The sequence below is a fragment of the Ixodes scapularis genome, unplaced genomic scaffold, assembly GCF_016920785.2.
Source record: "Ixodes scapularis isolate PalLabHiFi unplaced genomic scaffold, ASM1692078v2 PGA_scaffold2__306_contigs__length_199485367, whole genome shotgun sequence".
Lineage (NCBI taxonomy): Eukaryota > Metazoa > Arthropoda > Arachnida > Ixodida > Ixodidae > Ixodes > Ixodes scapularis.
In genome coordinates this window covers 191,722,986-191,745,220 of record NW_024609857.1, presented here as the reverse complement: position 1 = coordinate 191,745,220, position 22,235 = coordinate 191,722,986, and positions in this window count along the sequence as shown.

Sequence of the window (22,235 nt, the reverse complement as noted above, 5' to 3'; positions counted from 1 at the left end):
GGAAGTCTCGAGTGTCTTCGACCGTTTGTGAGGCCGGAAAACCGACGTTCAACACGACAACAACAGGCCCCGTCTGCTGCGGGCGTTCGTAAGCAAGCAAACAAAGAGCCAGATGATCCGCTCTCGATATCAACTTGCAAAAAACATCCGCTTCGGACGCGCGCGCGAGGCGCTCGACTTGCCAAGGGCGTTCCGCTCGAATGCCAGACTCGAAAGCGTCGCCGAGTCATCGTACTCGGATTATATTATTGTGATTTCTGACGCAAGGTGGCGATACAGTCGAGGCAAAGGCAAAGGGCAAGGTCGGGAGGAACGCTGGGCGCATCACAGAGGATGTAACGCCAAATGCAACCCCCTGAATGAAATGAACGACTGGATGTAGCGATGAGCGTCCGCTACTGCCCGCTTCGTTGACGGCCGCATCGGGTATGGCGTCACTACGAATTTGATTGCCTATTTTCACTGCAACCTGCGCTGTGACGAGGGGAAGTATGCCCTCATTTCTTCGCTAGATAGATGTACGTATAATAGACGTAAAAGACTCTTCGTTATGTAACGAAAATAAGGCGATATTTGAAAATTGTAGTTATAGCTCACTGCAAAGATGCGGGTGCGGGTTGCGAGGTACGGTACGAGCACGGGCCAATGGGGAGGCGCGGTGCTGCACGACAGAAATCGGCGCAACACGGTCGACGCAAATGTGTGAACTAGCCTTTTCCCTCATCTGGCGGCGACTTCTAATGACGCCAACTGCGACCACATGGTCGGCTACAGCTAAACTCAACCAACTAGGTTGTATACAAACGGCGGCCGAGCAACCTTGAAACATTATGCATAGCAGTAAGGCGTGGAAAGTTTATTTATTTATTTATTATTTAATTACCCTAAAGACTCGAAGGCATTACATAGGGGAGTGGGACATACGAAAACATTATACGATAGCAGGAATATGCAGACAGCACAAGGCAGGTACTAAAAACATACAAAAAACATTTTAAAAAATGTAACCAAGTATGAAGTTATAGAGCAAAGAAAACAGAAAGGTTATTATATTAACATAAATAACCAGTCACTCCATTATTTTGATTAAATCAAAGGATTGTATGTTTACAAAATGGTCAGGAAGGTGGTTCCACTCGGATGATGTTCTGGGGACGAATGAGCTGCAATAAGCTGGCAGTAACACCATGAATGAATTCCGACTTCAAATTGATGATCTACGCGTGTGAATTAAATGCTGGACTTATTATGAGTGTGTCTTTCAGTGATGTCTAGGAATTATTTATCTCATAAGAAAGACAAAGACGATATATTTGCCGGCGTCATGAAAGGATCCGATAATTTAATTTTCATAGTTGAGGCACTAGCTTCGCGATAGTAGTGAATATTAAACAGGCACCGGGATTCTGTAGGGTCTCAATTCGCCTGCGGAAGACTCCACAGCCGAATGGGGTCGAACGTATGAGCTGGTTTCTAGAAGAAGGGTGAGTTTCAAGTCTGGCCCGAACCGAGTGCTGAGTAGGGCGAAATCTCATTTTTGTATCTGTAAAATTAGACGTATACCTTGTTTGGTACAACTACTAATTTTTTTTTCATTAGGAGTATTGTTCTTTTTGAAGGGATTGGTGGCGTTTATATTGACCAAATCAGACAAACTTTCGCTTGGAAAACAAAATCGGTCGTCTTTTCTGGCATTTGTTAAAAGTTTTCTAAATGCATAGCATGTATAAAGTCTCTTCGCGCTTCTTACTTTGCGGGAAATGTGGCACCATTGTCATGCTTTTCGTGATGATATGGGTTACGCCACAGTATCACATGACGCTGTAATGTTACTTGACGCGCTTGTGCCACCTGGCATCATGGTGTCCCTTCACCAGGTGACGTGACGCCGGATCGAGTCATGTGGCAGCCAGAGTCAAATCGTCACATGATGTTATGGCGTCATGTTGTGTCACGGAAGACCTATAAATGTTACGCATTTAAGTGCTATTAGAATGACGTCACAGTACCTCGTGATATCGTGAGGCCATCGAGGGTACACGCCATGGACAAAAAATCTTTTAAGACAGGCCCAATCAATGCTACGCATTTAACGAATAATTCGGCATGTCCCCAGAAGCAGGGTTGTCGCCGTCTTGGATATACGTTTAGCAGACGCCACGACGAAATCACAGCTGCATCGCCGCAGGGAAAACAGGATTGTATGCATGACCGCGAAAGACACGCCGCTTCGCGCTGACCTTGAATATAAGATTATGCAGTCGTATTTTCTTTCGTTCTTTCTTTCCGTACTAAACTGGATTGTGCAGGTTCAGAATCCATGATCAGGTGTCATCGCGTTCACCAGGAGGCTCCATTCTCGAACCAGCACAAAGATTAAAGGGACCGTGGAACAGAAACTAAAAGTGGGCGACAGGGTGACTTTAGTTTATGTTTGCCAGCGAGCGATGAATTAGACAGGATGATATGGGATTCATCACGTTACGCTGTGGAGTTTTTTTTTTCTGTTTTGTTACTTTTGAGGCTTGGGGCCCGGCTGTCTTTGATCTCCATCGAGCCCAATTATGCATGCTATTTTATTTTATTTTCTTAAGTGGCGACACTGTCCAGTTTAGTGCATAAATTGCTAGTTCCGGAAGAAAAGTAATATGATGCTTATAAATTCACTTCAATGAAACAAGCGCGTGGGAACGAAAAATTGGTTCTGTGATCCCATGATTTGTAAGCGTAAAGCAATGTTCTGAGTCAGTGTAAAAGAACAAACGGGTAGGCTGTTTACACGACACGGCCGGATGTTTTAGGCGTGACAATGTCTACGTGCTGAGTCTAGTGAAATGAAAGGAATAGATCGAGTGCAACATATTTATTTTGATGCAACGAAATTAACTGAATGAAACACAAGTATAAAATGGAACACATTTATTTTTAATCGTAAAATCATTTGAACGAAAGATATATTTGAACATGAGGTAAATGTACACTGCAGAACGATACACAAGAAGCCGAACAAGCCAAATCTCAAGACACAACACGCGTGTATTTAATCAGAAGTCACACAGGCAATCGATACAAGTGCAGATCGAAACACGAGTTACATTTAAAGGGGCGATGCAACAATATTTGTACTTTGCACAAATACCGCTTAGAACGGATCCCTGACGTTAATGACCTACAAAACACGCGTTCGTTTTTTACCCCACGCAATAGAAGTCCCAGAAAAAAAATTAAAGAAAAACGAGTAGCGTTCACCCTCTCAACTCGCAGCCAGAACAAGCGGCCACGTGATCTGGAGCCGACTATATGCCGCCAATGTTGATCATAGCCACGCGCTGGGGTTGGCAAAGCACAGGACACGCGCTGAGTTCCAGACATTGTTATGGCTCGGCTATTGTCGTCGTTGCAGCGATTGGACACGGGCCACTACCCGAATGCTTCTCGAGCTAGTAATTATCACGAGCCCAAATTGAGCGCCCAGGCAATGCTCGGGTCCAATCTATGAACCGCATTCAAATATCGTCATTGGGGTGTACTCGTTGTAAGCGCTTTATTGACCATAGCACAGGGTAAAGGGAATAGGGGAGTGCGTCAAGTAGCTCTTGGCTTGGACGCTGGCACATTGGACGAGAAGGGAAGGGAAGAGGTTGTGGGGAAGGGGATACTTAAAAAAAAAAAAATTAGCAGTAGATTCCCACGTTACGTCATCAAATTTTGCAAATGAGAGATTGAATGAAAATGATCGCTTTTGTCCTTGAAATTATACCACAACAAAGGAGTTTCTTGGCTAGTGGCGTTGCGTCCGGGTATCCTTGTTTCCCACTGGTGCCAATAAGCTCGTGTAAAGTGAAAAACATCCGAATTGAACAGCGTTGCACCGCTCCTTTAATCTTCGGGGACAAAATTCGTCGATGAGCTTTTGTTTGGCAACAAACGCAGTCGCGCCACCTATTGGGTGGTCCCGGCACTCTTCCGATCCGCGTATATTTCCTAATTATTTACTCATCGTTAATTTACTATAAGAGTGAATTAAGTCTGACAGTGCTATAAGTGGATGCTTCCAGAATGTAGCTCTTATATTTGATTTCGGAAATCCCGCGAAACCCGCCGTCTAGTTCACAGCCGGAAGCGATTGGGGGCTGTTTACACACTGGCTGCGGGCGCCGTCACTTTTCGACTCACTCGAGAAAGTGCAAATAGAACGATGTTGAAGGATGAATACGAAATATATCGTAGCGCTAAAGCGGTGATGTGGCCTCGTCCCTCACGCCAGCGCAGGCAGAGGGGTATTGCACTGCCTCCGGGATCGGCTGTAGAGTTCACGGCTCTGTGACAGAAGACCACATCCTCGAGGGCCGACCGACGGCCATTGCATGCCTCCGGGGATCGGCTACACAGTTCGCGACTCTGCGAAGGAAGATTGCCTCCCCAAGCGCCGACCATAGAGTTAAAGGGCCCATGAAACGATTTTTGGGTTGGGATAAATCATTTTAGATTGGGATTTTACTAATAGCACATCGTTCAGTGGACCAAAAGAAAAAAGGTCGAAGGTCAAAAGCCCGACTTTCAGTGCGAAAATTTGAAAACAGAGCGGACTATTTCGTACCTCCTCCCCTTCGCAACCTCTCTGCCTTTTCACTGTGATACATCCGCGGTCCCAAAAGCGCGTCATCGGGTCCAAACTGGCGTCACACGCAACCGGACCTGACTTATTCCCCTCACCCCTAAGCTGACATTGTGCTGGAAGCTACGCGCTTGCCGGACCAATCAACCGCCTCCCTTTCATCACCTGATTTCATTCTCTGCAGCCACATTTGCCACGCTCACGTGGCAAGTGTGGCTGGCCCAACGAGCACGTAGCTTCAACAGCACTGTCAGCTTCGGGATGAACGGGGTGGGGAAAACAACTTTTGTCTGAATTTTGAACGACCGGCTAATCTTCTAGGGGGACAATGGCTCTGTCCGGCTACACAAACCAGATTCCGAGCGAGAGGGGCCTCCCTTCTTTTCGTCTTCTTTAACTGTTTGGTGGAATGGGCGATTTATGAGTTGAGGAGGAAAGCCAAACAGGAAAAAGTTGGAAAAGCGTTTCATGACCCCTTTAATATCCTAGGGGGAAAGGTGTTGTGCACTTCGGTCCACTTCGGAACGGCGGGGCACAGACACGGACATCGATGATCCCACTCGACGGTCCCGATGGGCCCAAACCGCTAAAACGCCTTAAAAAGCCTCTGAAAAAAAAAAAAAGATATATATATATATATATATATTTTTTAAACACGTTAGGTAGGGGCACGCGTGCCAAAAAAATTAATTTTACGCGAAAAAAAAAAAAGAAGCTTTTAGAGCAAGTATGATGGCGCTATACTTCGTTTCAGCTTCCGTCCGAGCGCAGCCAAAGCTACGTGTGGCCGGAGCCAATCACATGCCGGCAATAGGTCACGCGATCTCGCCTGCACTTTTGTATCACTCCGCTGCGCCGCCGGTCGGCCGCGCCGCCCGCGCTCGCCGAGTATTTCGTCTGCTACGGGTGTATCAACGATATCGTCCGCTACAGGTTTAAAAAGTGCCCCTTCACGTTCTGAAACTTAGTCACAGGGGATGTCAGTACGTAGGCCGGCCGCTGGCATCTGTGTCCGAGCTTTCCACCTGTTCGGCATAGTTTCGAGTTTTAAGTACACGTTGCAAGGTCCCCGATGACCCGGCCGTTGATGTTTCCTTGTATTGTTTGGATATACCAGGGCTCGAGGCGCAGTCCTTTCCACCAGCTTCTCGGCGTTCAATGTGATCGGCAGGTAAAGGGGTGCCCTGATTTCGCCGCGTGTCTGAATTGCAGTGGCCCGGACGTTTTGCTTGTTAACAACGCATCGGTACGACGCGGCCGGAGTCTCCTGCTGAATTTGAAAGTAGACATTCATCACGACTTCTCGCGCCTGACGCCCAAAGGTTCCTTTGCGAAAGGACGTTTTGAAGCGACTTGGAGAGGAAAGCAGCGAATCACATGATTCGGCGATTACGGGAACGAAATCACACAGAAAAACCGAGCGCTGCAGCCGTGTTGCCAGCGGATATACATGTTTTCACCAAACCACATGCATTTACATATATTAATAGAAATATAAACTTCAAAGATTTGATTCCTTTAGTTGCAAATCATTCCCGGCAGTACACATCTGGAACATTGTGCAGTTTTTTACGCACAAAGCAGTTATTTTAAAAGAAATTACTTTTGTGAACTACTTTGTGGTGCGTAGGAATGCTCTTCTCGAAGTTGCGAACCGTCCCTCAGCCTTTGGCTGCGCTCGGACGGAAGCTGAAACGAAGTATAGACGCGATTTCGCAGGTAGTCACCTCCTTTCCACTTGTTTTCTCTCTCGGCATTTCGGGCCCTGAAGGAGAGGTGGATCGGCTTGGCGGTCACGTTGAGGTGGAAAGAGTGAATTGCCACCTCGTTGAGGTCGAAAGAGCAAATGACCATCTCGTGACGTCTTGGACTTTACGCGGAATTTAAAATACTAGGATATCTTTCACCGTCATTTTTGCTCTAAAAACTTTTTTTTTTTCGCGTAAAGTTAATTTTCTGGCGCGCGTGCCCCAACCACATTTAAAAAAAAAAACAGTTTTTTTAGGGGCTTTTTATTTTTAAGAAAGAAGCAGCAAAATATCGCCTCTAAAATCTGTAACTATTTTTTTTTCTAGCTTATTTTGCAGAAAAACACCGGGATCACGAATTGTATGAAAAAAGATAAAGTTGACGAGCGCCAGCGTAACTTCAGCTCGTCACGGCAAAACGAAAACGCCTAAAATTGCGTCTGTTTTCTTTTTTTTCGCCCTTCCGTCACTCTTTTCTCGTCCTTTCCCTGGGGTCTATCGATGCCAGCGCTCAAGATTCGTCACGTTCTCCTCCCGTCTTCATCCGTCTGGGGCCGCCGACCGACGGGTATTGCACTGCCACCGCGATCGGCCATACAGCTCACAACTGTGACGGAACACATTTAAAGGTGTACTCCGGCGATTTCTCCGTGGTCCCCAATTTGCTTGAAATTTTGTTAAACTCGCCAATAAGCATGCTCAAATAGTATCCCAAATAATAGGTGAAAAAAAATTGTCGCGAAGTTATTGAATTTCCACCTAGTTTTTCGAACTCAAAGTTTCTACCGGCCACAACGAAAAAGTGACGTCAGTGGAAGTGCAGGGGTTCCCTCTTTGGGCTGTAGAATTCGTTCCCAACTGATTCGAAGCAGTTCCACGGTGTCAAATAAATGCTTTGGAAGCTTGCTCCAGTACTCGCGCTCCAGCACGGAACGAATGATTGGCATATTCTATTTTTTAGACTGCTTGCTCGACTGGCAAGCTTGCCTTCCACTGACGTCACGGTACTGAAGAGTGCGGCTATACTTAAATGTTGATTCTCGCATCATTTTCATTTGCCGATTTCACAATAACTCTTATGAATTTCGCGATGCTAAATAACATACCGGAAAGGGTAAAGGCCGGGGAGTCGATAATATAGCTGATTGAGGCAGCTCAAATATTTCCCCGGAGTACCCCTTTAACGAAAGATTTGAAACATTTCGTGTTTGTGCCCTTCTTCATCCGTCGTCTCCGGTTTTTTCTTTTTTCAAATATAAAAGAGAAAAGTGTTGAAAATTATAATATTTTGGAAATCGTTGCAGATGAAGGCTGGTTGATTGAGTGTACACTGTTAGCAAAAATAACACGCCCAGACGTGTAAACCGTTGTCCCATAGCGGACACGTCGAAACGTGTTCGTTTTACACGAGGCCATCTGTGTTTTTCGTCTACACATGAGGTGCTGTGTAAACTTAACACGCTACACCGTGTCTGCCTTCCGCAAAACCGTTTCGAGCGTGTTTCTTATGAAACATGGCGGCCAGCGGCCGAGAACAGGCGAGAGACGAGCCCAGCGAGCCGCGCGCCTTTCAGCCGAATTGAAAGCACACAGGGCGCGTTAGTTCTCGTTCGATGTCTTTTATACACAGTAAAGTCTCCAAGCGGCGGACGTAGCTACTTGCAAAGGTACGTACGTGCGTTGTCGGCGGCGTCGGTAGCTTCAACAAGCCGCTAAACAAAAAAAAAAAAAAAAGAATGCCGAACTTACATGGATAAATAACTTGAGAAAACTATTTAGAATCGGGCGGTAACTTTGCGCCACCTATCGAGATTTCTAGCAGCCTGTTTTTAAAAAAAAGACGAGTCTGTTAACACTGCGAACGGCCACTACTACACAGCAACCCTACATACAACGCAGGCAACACAGCACACAGCTACACAGCACCGACATGTACACAAACAGAACAACCGACACTACGCCCGACACTTCCTACTCGATATCCATTGCTCCCCGCGGCGCATATAAGCTTGACATGTGCGGGTGAGCTCTTTGGTAGCTGACCATTACAGATTTATAGAAGAATACACAAAACACGGCGCAATGGACAGCCGTGTGTTAGAACTGTTTGCATTTAAAACGTATGGAGGCAAAATCTATAATGTTAGTCTGTTGCAATAAATAACGATATATTAACAATAAATCTTATACCGGTCATGAAAAAGTTCAAATTTTTGTTATTTTCTTGCTTAACCAGTGTTATGAGCAGTCCGACTAGCTTGAATCAGATAGGAAAACAAATTATTGGGATTTTGTCATTACGTATACAATAATAAATGAGAATAATCCTTGCGCAAAGCATTTTTTATATATTTTTGTGAAGGACATCCGGACATCCGCCCAACACTTCACTTCCGCTAGTTGCAGCAGCTGCAGTACGGGAGCAGACGCCTTCACTTTTGGGGCGTTTTGATGCAGTTTGTTGTCGTATGTCGTGTCGGTGTCGGAAAGAGCGGTGGGGCTTGGGAGTTTGTGACCAGCGTTATTCGTGAACACTGGTGTGGGCTGCTGATGCGTCTTTTTTTTATACTGCCACCACCCCGAACTTTGAAGATACACGGACCCGTAGCAGTGCATTATGCTGAATCGCGAGCTCCTTCTCTGTTGACGTCGCTTTCCTGGTACCACTCGTGGATACTGCAAGCGTTTAAACAGTGTGCACTGTCTCGCCTACATCCCCGGTGACGTACTCGACCTGTTGAAACTTATTGCTTCCGTCATTTTAGAGTACGCAAGGCAGTTATCTCGTTGGTCTGGTTTCGGTTATAGACGCTTTACACACGCGCCAGATTGAGCCGCCATAGCCGCCCTTCTCTTGTCTTACCGAGATGCCGAGCCACTGAAGTGGGCGTTGACGGGTCTTCACAGGGGTCTATGCTGGGCACAAGAACACAGTAGCATCTAAAATGGCAATAACCTGTCCTGCTGTGGTAATGATGAAGTGAAGCGAACGGAATAAGAGGGGACAAAAACTGAAGGTCAGTTATGGCGGCGCCCATGCACAGCTGCTGTAAAGCGTCTATAAAAGGAAGGCAAAACGCTCGTAGTTCCCGCCCTCAGTACACGTTGGACATCTTCCACACTTTGACACCGGATAACTGAATGAACGAGGATTTACATGCGCTTCCGAGGTTACTCTCGCCGCTTCCTCACCGGTGAGCAGCAGGATGAGCTGGCGACAAGCCGCGGATGAAAGGCTTGAGCATCAACAGCCCAAGCGCACTCGGTGCCGATGCGGGCGACGCGGGTTTCTGTCAACCGGAAGGCCAGCACAAACCGTGACCGTTCGAGCTCTTCGTCATGACACGGTGTTGCAGAGAGCAGGGTAAAATACAGCTACACGGATCACCGAAGCAAACGACTGCTATCTTAAATCTTGGCTTGTGACTGCGCCTTTGTAGTAGATCATCTTATTCGTTTTGCTGGAGAGACACAAACGACGGGCATAACAAAATCGCTTGCATATTCCGCATATCTCACAAAAGCATTTACCCTGTCACCTTGCGAAAAGCGCGAAACACGGAGTGTGCACCGTCCTAAGCTTCCCGTTTTTTACCTGCTTTAGAGCAGTTTGTACCTGCTAGTAGATATGCCTACTGAAACTGAAACAGGGCAGTGCCAGAGAGAAAGAGACAAAGTTGAGAAAGCTTGCTCGCTCTCCAATTTCTCAACTCTCAAGTGATTGTACCATAATAAATGCACCAACGCGTCTTCAAAAATAAAGAAAGAGCACTACGTTCACAACATAAAAAATGGTCTCAGTACATGCATCTGTGGGCAGGTAGGAAACCTTGCCCTAATTTATTCACGCCGCATGATTGGCGCAGCAAACTCGTTGCAGGACCGAATCATCTACTCGAGCGGTGTGCGTCGCTATGCAAACGCAGTCCAACACGAAGCATAAAAAAACGGCAGATTTAAGACAACAATCCGGAGTCCATTATTGAATTAAAACAACGTAATTTTGTTGAAAACGCCCGCTGCTTCTTACTCACGGTATGTGTGAGGATACTTCAACAGTTTGAAACTGAACGAAGGAAGATTTACTTTTAAAAACGCTCGCTGCGTCCTCCCGGACCAGCTGGACCGGATCAGCTGACGACGACGGGACTGTACCCGTTGAACCTCCACCACGCAACAAACAATTTGCGCTCCGTGTTAAAAGCGTGGTTCAAACAGACCCGGGATACGAAGCACCGCACCACACACGACGAATGTTTCTGCTCTTTTTCGCATCGCCGGGTTGCACCAAACAGAACGAGATCGCCGAAGTCAACGCCGCGCTGTCGTGAACCTTGGCTTGTGGTTGCGAACTCGTGGACCCTGTGACTCCCTTCGCTTTCAAAGCACACACGACGATTACGAATGCTACTTTCCGTCTTCCAGGAACATCACAGGGGCACTTCTCCGGTCACGTCTTCACTATGTGCTCGCAAACTCCGAAGCTCTATGCGAAGCTTCTCGCGTCCCGTCAAACCAAAACAGTAGCGGCGCCATGCGTACTTGCCAGATTTTCTCCGGTCAAACAAAAACAAGGAAAGCCACCGGCGCTTGCTTCCAGCGTACATCGGCGTTGCGCTTGCGCCGTGGCCAGATCGCTTGCAGGTGAAGGTTGAAGCAAAAACGAAACCAACTGCAATGTCACGTGTTCACATCGAGGACACGCTTTTTATATCCATTTTAACTGTTTAGTACGAATAATTAGACCCATGACTTTATTTGTGGTGTCTAAGAAACGGTTATCAGGACCCCTAAACTAAATACAAACATGGGCGACATGAGGAAAGCCCAATTGCCATCGACCAGAAGATGGCGGCGAGCACGGTAAGAGTTCACTTTAGCGCGGGTTTCGCCAACGCCCTGCGACATGACGCAATTGCTTTTGGTGCATATCTGTCTCCGAGACATGTTTCTTTCCACGGCATTTGTCTCGACGGTCCTTTCTAAGTGTGTACCCAAGCATTCCGGTGCTTCGATAGCCGGCAATGCCGCGGTCGTCGCCGGGGGCGATGCGTGTTATCGAGGTCGGCTACACGGTTATGCGTGTATGACCGAACGAAAACACGTTTTTTACAACCTCGCATGATTTCTGAAGGAATTATCCGTTACTCATCGTGTAAATTTATGGTAATTTGTGTAAATAGCGTGTTTTTCACCCCAAATATTCGCCAAATACACGGGACTTGCTAACAGTGTAGATAGCCGAAGACGCTCACATTGACGGGAAACGGGTTCTGTGCGATGGCACTTCACCGCGATCTACGAGCAGCTCATTCAGTGAAGGTTAGAAATTCCAAGCCTGAAGTGTGCCACATCAAAGTGCCGTATAGTGAGGTATATTTCCGTTGCTTAAGTTTCCGTACATGCATCCCTTCAGGTAAGACGTTGTCACGTCATAAAACTTGTTTCGTGGTATTTATAAAATAACGGTGAACAGTGTGTACTCCTTCTGTGTGACTAACGCACGTTTCAAAAAAATAACGCCTCAAATCGTCTCGCGCATTGAGCTAACTTTTTTCAGTGAACGCTTGCCTTTGACGTTTCAAGGACGTGTTCCTATTCCTGCAATTAACGTAGGAAAAATAGAATAACCATACAGAAAAAGGGAGTGGTTAACCGCGCGGTTATTTGCAGGCTATCCGTTATGTCGCTAGAAACTCGATTCGACAGCGACCTTGAATTAGACTTTACTGCAATGATGCCATCTTTCCTGTGTAGTCGAGCGAAAAAAAAAATAAAAAAAATGGACTGCTTATAGTTTCCTTAGGTTGTAAAACATGCAACAACTGTCACACCGTCGGTGGTAAAAGTTTTAGTGTTGCTCATTTAAAGATAGGCACAAAGTGGCAAATATCGGTCAAACTATAGAAATAAAGACAAGGACAAGCACACCGAAACACGATACTGGAGGTCATTATTTTGGTCATGTTTTGCTTTTTGGTTTGTTAAGTTCGTTGTACGTCAGAAACGTGCACGGGCCATTGAAATCGGAAGGAAAGGCTTAACCGGGCGCTTATATGCAGACGCTCCGTCACGCGAGACCCGCCAGACAGCTTTGGCGGACAGTTGAACTTCCGCGAAGCAAACGCCGATACGAAGTGCAACTCGGCAAACGCCGCACGTGCATGAGCGAGCGCCCCGCCGCGAGCGTCGGAAGGCTCTCGGCGGCACGATACTGCAAGGCGAAACCGAAGGCCGGGAGGAAGCCTACACCCCCCGCAAGACTTCGGACTCGGCGCAGGGCAGAAAGAGAGAGTCGTCGGCTGGACGACGACCGGTTCTAACCGGTTACCCAGTGCACAGACCGAACGGGGGAACTGTCTGCGCTCCGTTGCATACGTAACGTCGTTCTGCATAAAACCTGCGTTCTACGCAGAAAGTTAGCTTGACCTGACTGGCACCGCATGTGCTGCAAGCACGTCCAGCATGAATTTGCAGTCACATTTTCTTGCTCCCAAAGCAACAATGAGGGGCACGTCGGACACGGGCGCGCTCCTTTCTTGATCGGAATACGCAGGCGAGCGGAGGGGCTTTTACCATCGGTGTGCGATTGGTGGTCCGCCCTACATAATCATCAAATACCTTCTTCACCCTACTGCACTTGGTTGAATACGGTCAGGGCTTTCAAAGCCGTCCCAATGTTGTTGTTTTGTTGTTGTTGCTGTTTTTCTTTTTTTTTTGCGGAAGACTGATTTGGTGGATTTTCTTTTGGGCAGATACATCCCAAAGAAAGTCCACCAGAAGATATACGAGCCGAATAAATTGTTTCCCCTTGAAGTCGAAATCTTGACATTTGAACCATGGGAATAATTACGACCCCACGACTAATTTGCACCCTGTCTCTCGAGTCTAAACCATTCTCGGTCTCCCTCGGTGGATGAACACCTCTCCTGGCCATAGGCGGGGGTAGGGGGTGGGGGCATTGGGGCTCGTGCCCCCCCCCCCCCCCCCCCGTGGTGAGATCCGGAAGGGGGGCGGGAGCAGAGCCCCCCCCCCCCCCCCCCCGGGCCATGATCCTTACGGTGACGCTGTTTTCGTGCCATGTAACGAGCTTCTAGTAGTGGCATGTTAACAAAATAACGCCCAACGTTGCCTTTATTGACAAAATACATGGGAAAAGGAATCCCAGTGTCTTTCGTTAGCTTCAATTTCCAGTTCTGGCGAGAAGGTAACGCGGCATCGATCACATTTACGTCCGCTTGGTCTGCTGCCACAGCGGCCTGCCATTTCGCGATGTCCCACCACAAAAAAAAAAAAAAGATAAATAAAAGAACCAGAGGTTCATATAGAGGGCGCCTACTTTATCCGGATCTGTTCCAAAAGTCCGTTTAGTAGCGACTCCGACGGAGTTAGCCGAACCGGACTCGTGGAATCACAACTTAACGCGCCGAATGAAGTAATAGATGATTCAGTCGTCCGCGAAGAGCCGCACGCGTGAGAAAATATTAGTTGGCAAGTCGTTAATAAAAATTAGAAAAAGTAATGGATCAAGAGCACTGCTGTTACAATGATAGCAGAAGATATACATACGTTGTAAAATGTCCCTCTTAAAATAAACTACTGATAATTGCCGGTGTAAAAAAAAATTGCGCGGAAAAGCACCCCCCTCCCCCAACTAAAGAATTTCTCAGCATGCCCCCCCTTCCCACCCCCCCCCCCCCCCCCCCCCCCGGGAAAATGAAAAGTCCACGCCGCTGCTCCTGGCAATTATTATTTATTTATTTATTGCAAGATTAACAATAATAATTTTTACGAACGTTCCAACTCCTAGTATCAGTGTAGGGGCTTTCGACTGTAAGTGGATCAAAAAGTATGCTTTGGGCATGAAAACGTGAACAAGAGTTCGCAACAAGAAGTACCGATCAGAAAAGGTCACACGAATACCTGGGAAACACTGGAGACGCGCGACGTGTGCAGTCTTCAGCCACCATCATCCAATCTACTCCCTATAAATTCTAAAAGACGAATGACCCCAACTAAAAACAATGCGGCGCACTTCAGATATCGGACACGTGCTTTTTTATTTTTTTCTGCTGACTATATGCAGACATGCGAAAGGTGCTTTACCGCCGGTGTGCCGTTAGTGGTCTGCCATTTCTGCCCGCTGAAGATCTTTCCTCTACTTCCCATGCGGAGCTGCGGACAAAAGCTTCCGAACCGTGTGAATGTTTCTGCGGAAGACGGGTATCTGGTCGGCCGTATATAACGGCTGATACACACGACGGACTGATCCGCGGATGGATGGATCACGTGACAACACGTCCAAGGATCGTCCGTCTCCCAAGCGCATCCACACACAGGAGACGACGAGGAGACGGCAGCGAGAACGGGCCCAACCTGTTTGCGATTTCACAGTGCCGCGAAACTCCAACATCGCACTGTGGCACTGTTGCAGAAGAGCAAGATCGGCGTTTGCCGCTACAGTCCTGTTTCTACCGCGAAAAATAACCATTGTGTGCCGCTGTTACGCACAGAGAGAGACAGAACACCGGGAGAGGCTTGGCGCGAAGGAATGACAGTGACACAAGCATGGTCCTGCGCAAGGATGGACGAGCTAGGCCTTGCAGTAGAAGCGACGAAGACCTGGGCTCGTAGAGAGGCGTTTGGTGACGGGGACAATGAGTTCATAGAGCGACGTTTCATGGACAGCTCGTTTCACCGACACGGGATGTTTGATCGACAGACTGTGTTAAGTATGTAGAAATCCTTCTTATTAATTAAGGTGATTTTTGCTAGAAAAGTTACTCTTTCCAGAGTGGCGTCGCCATTGTTTTTTTCTTTTACTTTCTTTGTTGGGTTTGGCGTTTTGGAGGGAGCATTGGAGGGGGCATCGCGGCCGAGGTGGGAGAGTTTACCCCGCGGTCGTTAAGAAACGTCTCGGGTTTCGAGAGGCGGTGCGGGGAGAACTTGTGCTTGGAGCTGCTTGCGCTTTCAACCAAGTGTGCCTGTATATAGAGGGTTCGCCGCTTAGTGTAAAATTGTCTCGTTTTGCCCGATGTAATAATTTAGCTGTTGGTGCCAGCCAGTCTGCGAAAAATGCAGGGATTCACTCTAGAAAGAATTTGGATTTGGCGGTTGGAGCGCCAGGCTGACAGCTCGCCGACCATTGCAGAACAGTGTACCACGTGGGAACAGAGGTCGGAATTTTAGGTCGCACTCACTCACCCTCATCCTCACAGCCACACTCAGCCTCACCCTCACAGTTACGCTCACCTTCAGCCCCTCACTCACCCTCATCCTCACAGTCACACTCACCTTCAGCCCTTCATTCACCCTCACTGAACCTCACGGCCCTCACGCACTCATGGCCCTCACGCCCCTCACCGCCCTCACGGCCCTCATCGCCCTCACGCCCCTCACGCACTCATGGCCCTCACGCCACTCACCGCCCTCACGCTCCTCAGGTACTCACCACCCTCACCCCCCCTCACGCACTCATGACCCTCACACCACACACCGCCTTCACGGCCCTTACGAACTCATGGCCCTCCCACCCCTTACGCACTCACCGCCCTCACGGCCCTCACGGCTCTCACGCACTCATACCCCTCATGCCCCTCACGCACTCATGGCCCTCACGCCACTCAGGCCCGCTTCAGATGGGGCAATTTCGCCCAGAAACTTGACGTCGCGAAACCAGCAATACGGGCCGCCCGCGTTCAATTTGTCATCATCATGAAATTTCATTTTTCTTGCACTATTTATACACACAATTACGCGCTATAAATTGGCTTCTTTCTGTGATAAGCTGCATGAGACCGTTGCCGCGAAGCAACGTGTACGGGTCGGTCAGGGAGTCCCTACCTATATTCGTTTGAGGTGCTCGGCGGCCCGGAGCCAGCCAGGATGCCTAATCCACTAACGTTTTTTGTACAGAATCTGCTGCTGCAGCAAGGCGTCCCCTTCGCAAACATCGCAGCACCGGACTATCTCAGGACAGGCCAACTACCAAGATCCCGACCACCGTGCAGCATCGTCGATGACGATGAACAAACTTGGGCAGGCCAAGACAGTCGGCAAGTCACCAGCAATGACTGCGCAAAATCATCTGCGATAATCAACTACAGACTGCTCACAGCGACTGACGCGACATCTGTACTGCACAATAAAAGAAGGGAACACCAGCATTCCGACTTCAGTGGGCTTGGCGGCACGGAGCCAGCGAGGATGCCTAATGCACTACCACTACTATTTTTTTTTTTTTGTACAGTTTTGCATAAGTCGTTTCCATACTTGCCTAAAGAGGACTTGTATTGTTTGAATCGTGTTGCCAAGCCCACAGGCCTTGTGTGTAATTTCATGTGAGTGTTGGAACGTCACCCTGTTGTTATTAGGACTCACTAGAGATGTTGAGCTGAACCATGGGCCTCACACTCAGGCACTTCTGAATGAACTTCTAGTCGGACAAAAACAGATCGCAAACGACATCCGAGATATGAAACAAAACTATGGTAGCCTTGACAAAAGACTGCAGGTTATTGAAACTTCAATGACCCAGGTTAAGAACTTTTCAACTAAACTAGATCAGTCGGTAAAGCGTGTCGAGGCTTTAGAACCATCGATTAGAGAACTGCAAAGTAAAGTAGATAACTTTGAAAATAAAAGTAGGCGAAATACTCTTGTCATCCATGGAATAGAGGAGGCCACGCACGAGACAGAGCAGTTATTGACAGATAAGATTGTTGATGGAATATTCAAAGCGAAACTAAATTTAGATGTCTGAAGCGTTGAGCGCATTCACAGGATGGAAACCGCGACCAATCATTCTGCGACTTGGGAATTTCAATGAAAAGAGAGACATCATCCGAAATGCGAAACGTTTAAAAGGAACAAAAGTTTTTATCAACGAAGATTACTCTAAGCAGGTAAGTAACTATTCGGCAAATTCTTTAGGAAAGTGCATGTGAAAACAGAGCGAAAGGTGATAAAGTATTTCCGGTGTTCGACAAACCAAAAATTAACGGAAGTACTTACGTTTGGGATGACCAAAAACGGCAAATAGTGATCCTCAGCGAACATGTACAGAGAAGCATTCAGCCCCGAGAAGAATGACGACGAATTAAGGGTTGAGAATGGAAAGACCTTTTCAATAATCAATTTAAATGCGAGGAGTATTGTGAATAAAACTGTTGATTTCGAAAACATCCTTGTCGAGCATGACCCTTTTGTTGTAATAATCACTGAGACATGGTTGATTCCCTCCAGTTTTTATTGTGAAATCGTTCACCCTGGATATAATATCCTTAGGAAAGATCGTTTGAGCAGAGGGGGTGGGGTAGCCATTATAATAAAGAACTGTATCGATTATGTTGAAATAGAAGACACCCCTGACATTGAAAGCGTATCGTGCAGACTCAATGATCAAAATCGAAACTCATAATAGGCGCGGTTTACCGTCCTCCGGGAACGAGCCCTGACTTCGCTCAGAGTTTAAATGATTTCCTTATTAAATTGCACGTTGACTCAAAAAAGGTAATAATTGCAGGCGACATCAATGTTGGGGTGGTCGACTGGAAAGTATCATTACCAGGAACTCGCGATGTTTTACTCTCTTCTGCATTAATAGACATGTCGTTTTTACATGGTCTAACGGAAGTCGTTAAAGAGTTCACCATAATCCAAGAAAATAGCAAATCTATATTGCATCTTTTTTTCTTAAGTGATAGTATGATGCTATATCCTTTCGAATGTACAGTTTTACCAGGAATATCTGATCATCTCATGGTTGTTTTATCACTCTATTTAAATGATAACCCTTCAGTGCACTTCAAAGTAACTACCTATAAAGATTTCAGACATCCAGATGACGTAGCTATTTTAGATATACTAGATAATTCATATGATGTATTTCACCAGTCCAGTCTTGATCGTAAAGTATCTTACGATCACCAGTCCAGTCTTGATCGTAAAATATCAGTATCTTGTTTGAATGGCCGTCCAAATATTTATTGCTTATCTTTCAGAAATCGCTTGATAGTTCTTTGGTTCCAAACGACTGGAAATTGGGTAAAGTAATTCCAATATTTAAGGAGGGTAATTCATGTTCCCCGTCAAATTATCGTCCCATTTCCTTCACATCAACATGTTGTGAAATACTTGAGCACATCATCCGCAAGCATATTCATACATTCTTAGCTGAGCGCGGCTTACTAGACAGCTGCCAACATGGATTCCTAAAGAAACTTTCTATTGTTACGGAACTGACGGAAATTCTGCATTTCTTTTCAAAAACTTTAGACAGTAGAGGCCATGTCGACGTTATTTTTTTTTTTGTATTTTAAAAAGGCCTTTGATAAGGTGAACCACAGAAAGTTAAAGGAGCTATGCAACAATTTTTGTACTTTGCGCAAATACCGCTTAGAACGGATCCCTAACGTTAATTACCTATGAAACACGCGTTCGTTTTTCACCCCACGCAATAGTAGTCCCAGAAAAAAATTAAAGAAAAACGAGCAACGTTTATCCTCTCAACTCGCAGCCAGAACAAGCGGCCACGTGATCTGGAGCCGACTATATGCCGCCAATGCTGATCATAGCCACGCGCTGGGGTTGGCAAAGCACAGGACACGCGCTGAGTTCCACACATTGTTATGGCTCGGCTATTGTCGTCGTTGCAGCGATTAGACACGGCCCACTACACGAATGCTTCTCGAGTTACTAATTATCACGAGCCCAAATCGAGTGCCCACGCAATGCTCGGCTCCAATCTATGAACAGCATTCAAATATCGTCACTTGGGTGTTCTGCGATTCCCACATTACGTCATGAAATTTTGCAAAAGAGAGATTGAATGAAAATGATCGCTTTTGTCCTTAAAATTACACCGCAACAAAGGAGTTTCTAGGCCAGTGGCGTTGCGTGCGAGTATCCTTGAGCCCCACTAGTGCCAGTAAGCTCGTGTAAAGTGAAAAACATTCCAACTGAATATCGTTGCACAGCTCCTTTAATGTGCAAGATAAGACCTATGCTAAAGTACAAAACTCTGTCAGGATGGATAGGGTCATTTCTTTCCGATCGAAAGGAGTTTGTTAGCATTAAAGATAACTACTCGGATATTTGTGCTGTTACTTCTGGTGTGCCACAAAGCTCAGTTCTGGGGCCGTTTGTTTGTCTTATGTTTATAGACGATCTGGTTAAAGAGATGTCGGTGCTCGTGAGTCTTTTTGCAGATTACTGTATTTTGTACACTAAGGTAATAACTATGTCTGACCAAAGTAATTTAAGCGCGAACCTGCATACGGTTAAGGAATGGTGCACGAAGTGGCAAATGTCTCTGAATATAGGAACAACCGTTTGTATGTCCATCAAACATAAATTAAATCCCCTAGTTTATCTGTACAGTCTTGATGGCGTCCTCCTAGAAAAAGTAGACAATTATAAGTACCTCGGTGTTACTACATCGAGCGACCTTCGATAGAACATGCGTCTGACTAACATTGTTAAAAAAGCTAATACACCACTAGCATTTCTACGACCGGGTCCTTGAAACTAGCATCTGCAGAGACTAGACTGCTCGCTTACAAAATGCTGGTTCGTTCCCTGCTTGAATACGCGTCTAAAGCAGGCACGTAGCCAAGGGGGAGGCCCATGGGGCCCGGCCCCCCCCCCCCCCCCGAAATCTTCCATTTTGCTGGAACCTCCTTCCCCTCTCCCCCTCATACAGCATTTTGTCATGGGCGCCCCCCCCCCCCCCCCTCCCCCCGAAACAAAATCCTGGCTATGTGCCTGGTCTAAAGTATGGGCTTTGCACATGAAAAGCCTAATCCTCGACCTAGGAAGTGTACAGCGACTGGCCTTGAGTTTCATTTATTCTAGATATCGCAGATCAGATTCGCCGACAGAGCTGTATGCGCTGTGTAATCTTCCGTTGCTTCAGTCTAGACGGGTGTTCATTGCTGATTGACCAACCACGTTACCTAACCCTTCACCAATCCCGTATCACTCGTAACAAACATTCGCGTCACTTACAAGAGTTTTCATTCAATAAAGATTATTTTAAGTATTCCTTTTTTCCTCGTACGGTGCGGGACTGGAATCTGTTGCCAGAAAATGTCTTTTCTTCCACCGATCTTGAATTATTCCTTTTCCAGTTGGACGCAACCTAACTATTTTATAGTCTTGATTTGCATTGTTTTTTGGTGTTCCTTGCATTGTGCTTCGTTGCCGTCTTGTTTTACCTGTTGCTCTTACAAGTGTAACTCGTTGCCACTCCTGTCAAAGTCCTAATCAGAACTGGCAGTATGTCAAATAAATAAAAAAAATCACTCAAGTGATATGGACCGCTCTAGGAACATTTGGTCACATGTGTATCACTGGGGTGCGCGTTAACCCTCCCCCCCCCCCCCCCCCCACACACACACACAGACGTGCGTTCTTCGCGGCGACTCATTATAAAAATGTCAACTCACCTGAACACGCATAAGACTAGCCGCGTACACGCGGCTAGTCTCATGCAACTTATTGCAGAAAAAAACTAATGTGAGCTGTTGATGAAAAGATTTTTCGATGAAGATATTTGTCGATGAAACATTGCGTGTTGATGAAACGATCTGTCGATGAAACGTCGTTCGATGAACCGACTGCCACTGATCTCCATGTGTCCGCGTACGACGCGCAGGTCGCAGGAATCGGTGACGTGACGGTCATGTGGTACATGGCCTTCAGACCAAAATCGCGATTCAGTCTGTCGTGTGAAGAAAGAAAGATCCCTGAACCAAATTAATTCTATCCGCTTGAAGTGAATCGTTCTATACTTTCTACCATAAGAATAATCCATTCCCCGACTAAATGTCCGTTCTAACTCCTCTAAGTAGTCATGCTCCGAGCCTCCCAAAGTTCAAATCGAAAGGTTTCAAACTTTTCAAACCTCGTTAAGGCTCGAATTCGAAAAGTTCGCTACTTTCGATTCCCACTGAGATACAAATTCCCTCCCCCACCCCCCCCCCCCCCCCAAAAAAAAAAAAAAAAAAAAAAAAGTCAAGGTTTCTCTAAGTTCGCGCTCGAAGATCTCCCATTTGTTTTAATAAATCAGGCTCGATAAATTCGAAAATTTATATTTTTTTTTATAATTCAGGTTTAGAAACTAAAAAGATTTTAAATTTCTTCGAGGTACAAACTAAATTACAAATAGCACTAAGACAAGGACAGAAGAAGAAGTGGACAGGACAGGAATAGCGCCTGTCCCGTCCACTTCTTTGTCTGTCCTTGTCTTAGCGCTATTTGTAATAGCGCCTGTCCTTTCCACTTCTTCGTCTGTCCTTGTCTTAGCGCTATTTGTAATAGCGCCTGTCCTTTCCACTTCTTCGTCTGTCCTTGTCTTAGCGCTATTTGTAATTTAGTATGTATAACCAACTAGCCCGCCAGAATATTTTGATCAAGGTACAAGTTGGAAAAGGGCGAAAGATTCGGATTTAGTTAGAAGTCTCATTTTCACGGACGGAGACCGAATTTCGCTGTTTCGAATTAAGTTGTCGTGTATTCAACTGAAACAAATCGGGAAGTGTGCTACAAATTTCACTGAAAACGGTGACAATCCTGTTATGCCGTAAATTCTGCTTCCTTCTCAGTACTCTGGTACTGACGGAACGACCTGCACTACTCTCTATTTCTCGTAACAAATGAAACAAGAGCTGAACTCATTGAATTGTTCATCGAAAGGCCCCGAGGTAGTGAGGTGAACGCAGTTCCCATCTCTGTGAAAATTAGTAGCAATCCAATCAAACGTCGCCTAAGTGCGGTGCTGGCGTAAAGGAAAACAAATTATACAAAAGAGCTCATCCAGATAGGTTCCTCCCGCCCGATGCTTCTATCAAAGATGGCCTAATATTAGG